Genomic DNA, 13,129 nt, shown 5'->3' on the forward strand with positions numbered 1-13,129 from the left:
TTGTTTAAGGTCACAATGCGATTGCTAATGCGCGACGCTTGCTTTGGATGAAGGACTATGCACAAATGCGCTTCCTTACTGGTCATCTTTGACATTGAGAAAGTCTTTGATATGATCTCCTAGCCCTATCTTTGGGATGTTTTGCAATGGTCCTATTCTAGCATGATCCGCATAATCTATAAAGATCTCTGGCATCCTCTCCCCTCAGTTTAGCATACATCAGGGCTCCCCTTTTGTCCCCTACTCTCTTTGTTCTATGTATAGAACCTCTGGCTCTTAAATTACTGGGGGACGCAGATATTTATGGAATAAGGGTGTCACGGTTGTGGTCGTGCCCTTATGTTCAGACCTACTGTTTCTCTGTATCTAGCTCTGTGACCTCTCCAGTCTGCTTCATTTCCTGTTGTTGTTGTTCTTCCTGTTAGCCAAGCCTTGCTTTGGTCTCCCTGCTTCTGCTTCTTTTCCTTCTTGTGACATCATCAGTCTACTCCTTTATAAGGACCCAGGGAGCTTTCCTACGTTGCCTTTGCAAGAGGTCTCTTAATCTTGTGTTACCTGTTTAGCTCATATCCATGCTTGGCTTTGTTCCTGAGTGTTTTACTCCTGAAGGTATGTGCTGTGTTTCTCTGAGTCTTGCGTTTCAACGCTTTCCTTTGTTTCCGTGAGTTTGCCAAGCCAAGCCCATTCCAGAATCCAGTTCCAGCCAAGCCAAGCCCGTTCCAGAATCCGGTTCCAGTCAAGCCAAGCCAAGTCTGTTCCAGCATCCGGTTGCAGTCAAGCCAAGCCTGTTCTAGAATCCGGTTCCAGTCAAGCCAAGCCCATTCCAGAATCCAGTTCATCAAGCCAAGCCCATTCCAGAATCCTGTTCCAGCCAAGCCTGTTTGAGAATCCTGAATCCTGTTCCAGCCAAGCCTGTTTGAGAATCCTGAATTCTGTTCCAGCCAAGCCTGTTTGAGAATCCTGAATCCTGTTCCTGCCTTGTTTATTGCCTTGCTTCTGTTATTTTTGTTGCCGCCTAGCTCCTACCCTGGTCTTGCCTGTCTAGGTGTGCTTTGTCTTGTCTCTTTCAGTCTAGTCCTGTCCGGATCCAGTCCTTGCCTTGTCCTTGTCTTGCCCTTTTCTGGACCCAGTTTTAATCTACTTCCGTGTTTTGCCTTGTCTTGCATTTCTGGGTCCCAGTCCCAGTTTTAATCCAGTTCTAAGTCGTGCCTTGTCCTGTCTGGGTTCCAGTTCTGGCCCTTTGCCTTCTTTTCCTTGCCTCATCTGGATCCGGTTCTTGTGTTGTCCATTGTGGTTGGTTACCTCTGTCCTGCCTTGTTGAGTCTGTTTATCCTAGTCCAGTCTGTTCTGATTCCTGCCTGTGCCAGCCCTGGTGATTTGTCTGCCAAAGCTCCGGCTTTGGTCCAAGGGCTCACCATTCCTGACAGTTGTGACAAAGGGTTGGTCGGAAGAAGTTCAAATTAGCGTTATTCGCAGATGATTTGTTAGCAGCTTTTACATGACTGAAATTTTCTTTACCAAGGGCCTTAGATTTGTTGATGGCTTACAGCCAGTTTTCTGGCTTGTGGATAAACCTAGATATATCTACTACTACTACAAATCATTTCTATAGCGTTACCAGTCGTAGGCTTTATACTCAACTCGGGATTTAGATAAAATGTGGCCAGGGGTAATTCCCCTTAAATGGGTAGGTGAGATGATGAAATATTTGGGCATATATATCCTGAGAAATTTATCCAATTTATGTACTTATAATATCTCTAAACTGATGCAGGACGCTAAACTATTGTCAGGTGGCAACAGTTGCCTCTTTCGGTATGGGGTAGAATATAGCTTTTGAATAAGATATTATTGCTGAACTGGATGTGCCCTTTACAACATTTGCTGCTAATCATTAAACCAAAAGATTTACACAACTGGAACAGATTGATTTGACAATTTATGAGATATGAAACAACCTTCTACTTCTCTGCGATAAGTACAACTGCTTCAGAGGGATAGGGGGATGGGCTTGCCTGACCTTAGAGCTTATAATATTGCTTGTCATTTGCGATATGCCAGAGACTGGGTTTTTCAATCTTTATATTTCTGTGATATGGAATTTAAAAAGGATATTTTTATTTATTTATTTATTTATTTATTTATTTGTAGCATTTATATCCCACATTTTCCCACCAATTTGCAGGCTCAATGTGGCTTACATTTGCTGTAATGGCGGTTGCCATTTCCGGGTAGCAGAATTACAAATGGTAATGTGTTAAGTTGCATACATACATGGTAACATACATGTAACATAACATACATGAACAGATCATGGTATAGATATATATCACGTGCATATACATGTTAAGGAAGAATAAATTATGGTAATACATGAAAGTTCCTGAGTAAGAAATTGGGTTGTATCATACTTTAGGTTATCGACTATGGAGAGACCATATTCGACAGAGATTGAAGTGGTTATGCTTATTCATTAATGGTAAGGAGGTTGATCAGTCAAATGATAAGATTTCAATTATGTCTATGTCGTGTAGTGTCTTATTTTTTGGTGTTTAAGATGGGTGTTTATGGTATGCCTTCTTGAACAGATCTGTTTTCAGTGCCTTCGGAAGATAGTTAAGTCTTGCGTTATTTTTATGGCCTTCGGTAGTGTGTTCCATAGCTGCGTGCAGATGTATGAGAAACTGGTTGCGTATGTGGATTTATATTTTAGTCCTTTGTAGTTAGGGTAATGGAGATTGAGGAATGTGCGTGCTGATCTCTTTGCATTCCTGGTAGGCAAGTCTATAAGGTCTGACATATAGGTCGGGGCTTCCCCGTGAATGATTTTGTGGACCAGGATGCAAACTTTAAATGCAATTCGTTCTTTTAGTGGGAGCCAGTGTAGTTTCTCTCTTAGGGGTTTGGCGCTTTCGTATTTCGCTTTCCCAAATATGAGTCTGGCTGCTGTATTTTGAGCGGTTTGAAGCTTCTTAATGATTTGTTCTTTACATCCAGCATAAATGGCATTGCAGTAGTCTAGATGGCTTAGCACCATTGATTGTACTAGGCTGCGGAATACTTTCCTTGGGAAGAAAGGTTTGATTCTTTTAAGTTTCCACATTGAGTAGAACATTTTTTTTGCTATATTTTTCGCATGATCTTCAAGTGTGAGATTTCGGTCAATTGTGACTCCCAGAATATTTTTAAGCTGTCTGAGACCGGGAGGGTGTAGTCCGATGTGTTTATGGTATTGGGTTTGTTTGTATTATATTGTGAAGACAAGATGAGACATTGTGTTTTTTCTGTGTTCAGCTTTAGTTGGAATGCGTCCGCCCATGAGTTCATTATTTGGAGACTGTGTGTGATTTCATTTGCGATTTCGGCTATATCTTGTTTGAACGGAATGTATATCGTGACATCATCTGCATAGATGTACGAGTTGAGTCCTTGGATGGATAGCGATTTGGCTAATGGTATCATCATTAAGTTGAAAAGGGTCGGCGACAGCGGTGATCCTTGTGGTACTCCGCATTCAGGTTTCATGGGTGTTGACGTTTTTGAGTTTGATATCACTTGATAGGTTCTTGCTGTTAAAGAAGCCTTCGAACCATCTAAGTACGTTTCCTCCAATCCCGAAATAATCCAGGATGTTTGATATAGGTGGGACACTGAGTTTAGCTTACGTAATCTATGCTAGAGCCAGAAAGCTTCCTACATCATTAAAGAATCATATTTTGATTAAATATGTGCGATGGGCATAGACCCTTTTCGCAAGAGGTTTGGTCTACATGTTAATTGTTCTAAATACTTACCTATTGTTAGCAATGTTGATTTACTTCCAGGGCTTACTACAGATTGTTTTAAAAAATAGACAGCTAAAGGTTTGGCTCTGGTTCAGCATGTTGTAGAAGACAATGAACCTACAATGTTGCTTTATGATACCCTAACATTGACTTATGACTTGAAGTCAAAGGACTGATATTCCTATATGCAGTTTCTCCATTATCTTCAGTCTTTATTCAGGACTTTACAGAATCACCATTTGATGAACGTTTGCCTTTGCCTGAAGTTACAAAGACTCTGGTGAGGTGATATTATGAAGGTATCAAAAAACCTTTAGGTAGGACTGCTGTAAACACGACTGTGGATCCCTGGACTAGAGACTGACTCCTATTCCTTAGCGGCCTTACAAAGGAGCTTGCAAGACGGTCCACGCCTTGCTGAAAGTGTACAATTACAGGAATTACATTATTCATTTCTCATGTGTATAGCCATCCTTCCAGAGCTAAAAAGATGGGTCTCCCAACCAATGGGACCTGTCTCAAATGTGACAAACAGGATGCCTCTTATAAACACTGCATCTGGGATTGTACACCAATTTGTCCATTTTGGAATGTCATCTGGTCTCTTGGACAAATGTTTAATTAACGGTGGAATGCCACCCCCCAGAACTGTATTTTGGATAACATGATGGATATTGTGGTAGGCTCACGAGTATCTTGTTTATTTCTCCACAAGGATTCTCTACTAGCTAAGCATTGTATCCTTTAACAGTGAATACAAGTGCAGAAACCAAATGCGTGAGCTTTTTACTATGGAGAGACTGTCTGTGGACTCTCAAGTCTTGAAAGAAACAATTTCTTAAGACATGCAGCCCATATCTGCCCACTCTTACCGTTCGATTTTGTTCTGCTTTTTTAATACTCTAGAGCTATGAGGTTCAATTTATTGTGAATACTCCCAATGGCAGTTGCCAGCCTATATTATTGTGTTCTTCAAGATGGATTAATGTGCGCCCTGAGATGGCAGACCTCTGCCCTTGCTATGAGCTATCCTCTCTCCCCCCCTGGCTCTTCAAGCATTTCACATAAGGGTCTTTTCCTTGTTACTCAGATGAAATTTTTGACACATAGTAAACTGGAAGCGAGTCTCTTTAATGTTTCTACCTTACTGAACCTTCAAAAATAAATAATTATAAATATAGAAATGTTTTGCCTCCGCTTGCATCTGCAAAACAAGGCAGGAGACTCTGAAGGCTTCTTTCTGTGTGGCTGAGGGGCACGGAATAAGCTATCTCCGAGTCTTCACTGCTGAACCCAGCTGAGGGAGTTTGTCTTCACTTCCTGTTAGACTGGCTGCCTGCAGAGGAAGAGAGAAAAGAGGGCTGTCAGTGGCAAGAGAATCTGCAGACTGTGTCCCTCAAGGAAAGGCATCATCCACTCGCTCACCAGTCACAAAGAAATCAGAAAGAAAAGAAAAGCATCCCTTCCTTCTGGCAATCTTGTTACGCATGTATTATTATCATTATGATTTTGCTGTTGTTCTGATCATTTGATATATATTTTGTGTTTGTTTTTTTATGAATATTCTACATATTATTATAGTGTTTTTATGTTGTTTTATATATATGTCTTATATATATATCAATTAATTTTTATGTTATGTCAAATGTTTATTTTTACTGTTTTTATTTGTAGACTCCTGATGCAGGCCCTTTGGCCGAAACACAACGGTTGTGTCGAGTCAAATATACTAATTAATAAAATTTGGTTTTAGCTTTACTGTGATCCAGTCTCTGGGACTCCTGGTTTTGTGCCCACTTTTTTGTTTGTTTTACAAAGTATCCGTGGGTCTTCTTTGAGTTCTCCACGCTTTGTGGATTCTCTGTTGACTGTAATCTTGTTTCTTGACCAGCTGATCACTGCTAATATCTTCAGTTACATCTTTATCAGACTCTGTGTTCCTTTGTAAGTAATGCTTTGCTCTGCTTACTTTAAATAGAAAGCAACTGTGTCCTATGCCAATATAGCACCTTTAACTGTTGCCATGCTTTAAATTACATTGTTGCTAAGCTCAATGCAAATGCAAGTATTACCTCGTCTGCCTAGTAGTGAACTGTTGCCAAGCATTAAGTGTAGGCTTGCCTAGCATTGATCTGCTGCCAGCTTTAAATTAAATTGTTGCTAAGCTTAATTGCAAATGTCAGCACTACCTCGCTTGAATTGTAGCCAAGCTCAAATGCAATTGTAAACTTTGACTCGCTTAAATGTACACCAGATGCATATTTGCCACAGCGCCCAATACATAGACATGAACACCAGCAATACACTCCTAACCATCCAGTGTCTCATTATGTTCTTACACGCAAACACAACCCACAACCTAGACAACAACAACCCCACTACTCATAAATCGCATAACACTCACATACACACAATGCACGCCCAAAACAACAACCATAACAACCCACTTACATCTCACCAATCCTATGCACAACCTTTTAACAACCTACTAAATCAAAGACACAACAACCAACCAACTGGAATAATCTCCGGATATGAACACCACCGACAAAATGAGGAAAACAATGACAACAACAAATTCAACTACCGAAGAAACAGACAACTAATAAAAATAAACACATCACACCCCACCTTGGAACCATATCACTCAATCCAACTGGAATAATCTCCGGATATGAACACCACCGACAAAATGAGGAAAACAATGACAACAACAAATTCAACTACCGAAGAAACAGACAACTAATAAAAATAAACACATCACACCCCACCTTGGAACCATATCACTCAATCCAACTAGGATACATTAATGCAAGATCAGCAGTAAGCAACTCAGTAGACATACTAGATTGGATCATCACAGACAAATTAGACCTCCTATTTATCACAGAAACCTGGTTCCATAGTCCCACAGACCCGCCATCTTAGAAACGTGCCCACCAGAATACAAAATCACGCACTGGACAAGAAATGGAAAAAAAAGAGGAGGCGGAATAGCTATAATATACAAACCTGAATTCACCATCACAATCACAGGCGAATCCACCTCACCACAACTTGAAATTGCATCGACAAGAATCAACCATCCAAGCCTAATAGGACACCTTAACACAATCGTATTCTACAGGCCACCAGGAAAATGGCAAGACACCCAAACACAACTCATGGATTTCATCTCGAATACCTGCGTATCAGCCTCAAACATCCTTATACTAGGCAACATCAACTTACACCTAGAAGATGACACCTTACCAAGTACACGAGAATTCAAAGAATTCCTAAAACTCTGGGATCTGCAAACACCCAACCTGCAACCAACTCACAAAAAAGGACACACACTAGATATCATAACGAATAAATTCGAACCGGACTCAACTATCATACTCACTGACACAAGATGGACACCTACATTATGGTCAGACCACCATAAAGCAAATGTCACTCTTTGCTGGCGAAAAACACAACTAAACACGATCAATAAACATGAGCGAACAACCTACACAACGAGAGGAAAAATAGACCCCACAACATTCTGGCAACAGATCTACCAGAACGAATGGACTACAAACGCTGACACCATCCAATTCCTCCAAGAATGGGACGATATAAGTACAACAACATTAGACAAAATCGCCCCAGTCCAAACCAGAACATCACACAGGAAAAATGCAAATCCATGGTTCACCGAAGAGCTGAAAAAACTGAAAACACAAGTCAGGAAACTAGAATGAGCTTGGAAAAAAAGAGAGACGAACAAACACTAAACGACTGGAAACTACTTCGGAGAAAATACAAATATACCATAAAACAGACAAAAAGACTACATTACAAAACACTAATAGGACCAAACTACAAAGACACACATAAACTCTTCAACCTCGTGAACAAACTGTTAGACACCACACCAGTTACAACCAACGGCAAAGATATACCAAGTGTCGACAACCTTGCGAAATACTTCAAGAAGAAAATTATACTATTACGACACAAAATACCCGCCAGCCCTATAGAATACACTACTCTTCTAGACTGTCTAGATCCAGAAGAAGGAACACACCCAGCAGACAGAACCTGGACCGAATTTGAACTACTGTCAGAAGACCTCATCTCTAAAACTCTCAAAAGATATGCCAAATCCAACTGCAAACTAGACATATGCCCAAATAGCCTCATGAAATCTGCTCCTCAACAATTCATAATAGACCTAACAAACCATATAAACTACATGCTACAAAATGGACTCTTCCCAAAAGAAAAAGGAAAAATCTTACTCACCCCAATTCCTAAAGATACAAAGAAAAACACGAGCGAAATAACCAACTACAGGCCAATAGCATCCATACCACTAATAACCAAGATAACCGAAGGAATGGTAACTAAACAACTCACAAACTATCTAAACAAACATTCAATACTGCATGATGCCCAATCAGGATTCCGTTCGAATCATAGCACAGAAACAGTATTAGTCACCCTTATGACCAAATTCAAACAAATAATTGCAACTGGCAACAATATACTCCTCCTACAATTTGACATGTCAAGCGCCTTCGACATGGTTGACCATGGAATCCTATTACACATACTTGAATACTTTGGCATAGAAGGAAATGTCCTGAACTGGTTCAAGGGGTTCCTAACCCTGCGTTCGTATCAAGTCACATCAAATTCAACCACGTCCAAGGCATGGACACCTGAATGTGGAGTCCCACAAGGATCACCTTTCTCACCAACTATATTCAACCTAATGATGATCCCTTTAGCAAAACTCCTATCAAACCATAACCTCAACCCATATATATACGCCGATGATGTGACAATATACATCCCATTCAAACAAGACACCAAAGAAATCTCCAACGAAATCAATCAAAGTCTACACATCATGAACACATGGGCAGATGCATTTCGCCTGAAATTAAACGCAGAAAAAACCCAATGCCTGATACTCACCTCCCAATACAACACAAATGAATTACGCGATAAACACACCAAACCTAAACCTCCCAATCTCAGAAACGCTAAAAATCCTTGGAGTCACTATCGACCGCCACCTAACACTCGAAACCCACGCAAACAACATAACCAAGAAGATGTTCTACTGCATGTGGAAATTAAAAAGGATAAGACCATTCTTCCCAAGATTCGTCTTCCGCAGCCTAGTGCAATCCCTCGTCCTCAGCCATCTGGATTATTGCAACTCACTATACGCAGGCTGCAAAGAGCAAATACTGAGGAAACTTCAAACAGCCCAGAACACAGCAGCCAGGCTCATCTTCGGAAAACCAAGATATGAAAGGGCAAAACCACTACGAGAGAAATTACATTGGCTTCCACTTAAGGAACGCGTTACTTTTAAAGTTTGCACATTAGTCCATAAGATCATTTACGGCGAAGCCCCAGCGTACATGTCTGATTTAATACACCTACCACCCAGAAACGCTAAAAGATCATCCCGAACACACCTCAACCTCCACTTCCCTACTTGCAAGGGCCTGAAATACAAGACGCTACACGCGTCAACCTTTTCCCACATGAGCACGCAGTCTTGGAATACACTACCGTGCAACCTAAGAATGATTAACGAACAAGCTTCCTTCCGTAAACTACTGAAGACTCACCTGTTTGAAAAAACTTACGGAAAGAGCCAAAACACATAGAGTCCATACTCACTGTTCATCAATGCAACATACATCCACTTCTGATCCCTCATCCCGTAATCCAGTCAATCATACACTTATTCACGGAACTATGTACACCATGGGGCTCATTTTCAAAGCACTTAGCCTCCCAAAGTTCCATAGAAACCTATGGAACTTAGCCTCCCAAAGTGCTTTGAAAATATGCCTCCATATGTCTTTGTGTCTAACACTGCCCTTTTAGCTTCCCATTGTCTCCTTCCAATGTTTCTATGTTGATGTCCCATTGTTATATTCCTAATGATACTCGAATGTCTCGCATAACTCTATACAATGTAATCCATAACCAAGTTGTAACAAATGTATTTGCATTATTCATATCTTATTGTAAGCCACACTGAGCCCGCAAAAAGGTGGGAAAATGTGGGATACAAATGCAATAAATAAATAAATAAATAAAGCTATCCTCCTTACTCACCTGATATCTCAATGTGCTGATACTCTAAATACTTTTCAGAAGCACAAGTTTTATTATGACTGCAGTCTGCAGAGTGTGAAAGATTCCAAAGGAGGGAAAGTTCCTCCCAATCATCACCTTCAAAGACCTTCCCAGGCTGCAGCCTGAGACACATTTAGTATATTCAAGAAATCCTGGGCTAAGCAAATACCTGAGTAACTTATACTTTCAATCCAGAACACTTCAAAGAAAGTGATGGGGGAGGGGAGGGGAAGGGGTACTCACAAAAAGTATTTGGGGTTTGTTTCTCCTTCCATAGCTCTAGAGAGATGACAGAAAACACGCAGATGTCACTGAGACGCTGCTCTCTTATACTCGGACACAAAGAACAAGTGGACCTTCAGGCACGAAGAAGGCAACGAAAACTCTATTGGATGGACCGCACAAGGTCTGTGTTTTAGCGACCAAGCGCCTGCGTGGGGGATCTGAGTAAAAAGTTACTCTGAAAATGCCCCCTCCTCCAATGCGGATACAAATCCTTGCAATTTCTCAGCATATGTAATTTGGACTCAGCCAGGTCACAGCAGCTAAATGCATTCAGTAAAGGCTAAGTCAAAATAACGTTTTACTCAGACCCCTGACGCAGGCGCTTGGTCGCCGAAACACGGACCGTGTCGGGACCATCCAATAAACAGTTTTCTTTGTCCTGTTCCTGAAGGTCCACGTGTGCTTTTTGCTTTCTTTTGGTCTTTGTACTCAAAACCCTCTCTTTCCTGACTTGCTCTCATATTCCAACACTTTCCTGCTGTGCAACAGACTTCAGTGTTTGGTTTTCTTTGACTGTTTTCCTATGCTCAGACCAGACAACAATGTTACATCCGTTACACATGGGGTTATATATCGGTACCTATTTTTGTTTTTTTTAACTTGGTGAGGGAAATCAAAAAGATAGTTTGAAACAAGGAATTTTGACTTCCTTGTTCCTGGGTCATACAGGACAACTAAAGAAACTATCAGAGGGGAAACATCTGTTCTGGTTCATAGCTCAGCATTCAACAATGTGAGCTGCTCCAGCCTCTGCCAGAGGACCCCCCCCCCCCCTGCAATTCACCACTTTTATAGCACTGCTGACAGGGAATGGATGGCAGAAGGAAAGCCTGGGGCTTATTCTCCCTGTCCATGCTTTCCTGGTATCACAGCCACACACCTGCACACTGCAAACAGACCTGTGAGGAAACAGCAAACATGGAAGATTGCAACAGACTAGAAAGCGAATGCTACATACCTGTAGAAGGTATTCTCCGAGGACAGCAGGCTGATTGTTCTCACTGATGGGTGACGTCCTCGGCAGCCCCTCCAATCGGAATCTTCCTAGCAAAGACCTTTGCTAGCTCTCGTGCGCCCGCGCGCACCGCGCATGCGCAGCCGTCTTCCCGCCCGAAACCGGCTCGAGCCGGCCAGTCCAGTATGTAGCAAGACAATACATTTCAAGGGAAGACACAACTCCAAAGGGGAGGCGGGCGGGTTTGTGAGAACAATCAGCCTGCTGTCCTCGGAGAATACCTTCTACAGGTATGTAGCATTCGCTTTCTCCGAGGACAAGCAGGCTGCTTGTTCTCACTGATGGGGTATCCCTAGCCCCCAGGCTCACTCAAAACAACAACCATGGTCAATTGGGCCTCGCAACGGCGAGGACATAACTGAGATTGACCTAAAAAATTTACCAACTAACTGAGAGTGCAGCCTGGAACAGAACAAACAGGGCCCTCGGGGGGTGGAGTTGGATCCTAAAGCCCAAACAGGTTCTGAAGAACTGACTGCCCGAACCGACTGTCGCGTCGGGTATCCTGCTGCAGGCAGTAATGAGATGTGAATGTGTGGACAGATGACCACGTCGCAGCTTTGCAAATTTCTTCAATGGAGGCTGACTTCAAGTGGGCTACCGACGCAGCCATGGCTCTGACATTATGAGCCGTGACATGACCCTCAAGAGCCAGCCCCGCCTGGGCGTAAGTGAAGGAAATGCAATCTGCTAGCCAATTGGATATGGTGCGTTTCCCTACAGCCACTCCCCTCCTATTGGGGTCAAAAGAAACAAACAATTGGGCGGACTGTCTGTGGGGCTGTGTCCGCTCCAGGTAGAAGGCCAATGCTCTCTTGCAGTCCAATGTGTGCAGCTGACGTTCAGCAGGGCAGGAATGAGGACGGGGAAAGAATGTTGGCAAGACAATTGACTGGTTCAGATGGAACTCCGACACGACCTTTGGCAAGAACTTAGGGTGAGTGCGGAGGACTACTCTGTTATGATGAAATTTGGTGTAAGGGGCCTGGGCTACCAGGGCCTGAAGCTCACTGACTCTACGAGCTGAAGTAACTGCCACCAAGAAAATGACCTTCCAGGTCAAGTACTTCAGATGGCAGGAATTCAGTGGCTCAAAAGGAGGTTTCATCAGCTGGGTGAGAACGACATTGAGATCCCATGACACTGTAGGAGGCTTGACAGGGGGCTTTGACAAAAGCAAACCTCTCATGAAGCGAACAACTAAAGGCTGTCCTGAGATCGGCTTACCTTCCACATGGTAATGGTATGCACTGATTGCGCTAAGGTGAACTCTTACAGAGTTGGTCTTGAGACCAGACTCAGACAAGTGCAGAAGGTATTCAAGCAGGGTCTGTGTAGGACAAGAGCGAGGAGCTAGGGCCTTGCTGTCACACCAGACGACAAACCTCCTCCACAGAAAGAAGTAACTCCTCTTAGTGGAATCTTTCCTGGAAGCAAGCAAGACGCGGGAGACACCCTCTGACAGACCCAAAGAGGCAAAGTCTACGCTCTCAACATCCAGGCCGTGAGAGCCAGGGACCGGAGGCTGGGATGCAGAAGAGCCCCTTCGTCCTGCGTGATGAGGGTCGGAAAACACTCCAATCTCCACGGTTCTTCGGAGGATAACTCCAGAAGAAGAGGGAACCAGATCTGACGTGGCCAAAAAGGAGCAATCAGAATCATGGTGCCTCGGTCTTGCTTGAGTTTCAACAAAGTCTTTCCCACCAGAGGAATGGGAGGATAAGCATACAGCAGGCCCTCCCCCCAATCCAGGAGGAAGGCATCCGATGCTAGTCTGCCGGGGGCCTGAAGCCTGGAACAGAACTGAGGGACTTTGTGGTTCACTCGAGATGCGAAGAGATCCACCAAGGGGGTGCCCCACGCTTGGAAGATCTGGCGCAACACTCTGGAGTTGAGCGACCACTCG

The 13,129-nt window shown here is 42.9% G+C and overlaps 1 protein-coding gene across 1 annotated transcript in view; it reads right to left on the reverse strand.

Annotated features, from left to right (window-relative positions):
• Window positions 1-4,902: 4,902 nt before the first annotated feature.
• The window catches only part of ARMC9 (armadillo repeat containing 9), a 148,723-nt gene continuing 140,496 nt past the window's right edge, over window positions 4,903-13,129 (reverse strand). The window contains 1 exon segment of the mRNA XM_030216555.1: window positions 4,903-5,121. The gene's annotated coding sequence lies outside the window, so the exon portion shown is untranslated.

This window comes from Microcaecilia unicolor, chromosome 10 (assembly GCF_901765095.1).
Source record: "Microcaecilia unicolor chromosome 10, aMicUni1.1, whole genome shotgun sequence".
NCBI classification, from domain to species: domain Eukaryota; kingdom Metazoa; phylum Chordata; class Amphibia; order Gymnophiona; family Siphonopidae; genus Microcaecilia; species Microcaecilia unicolor.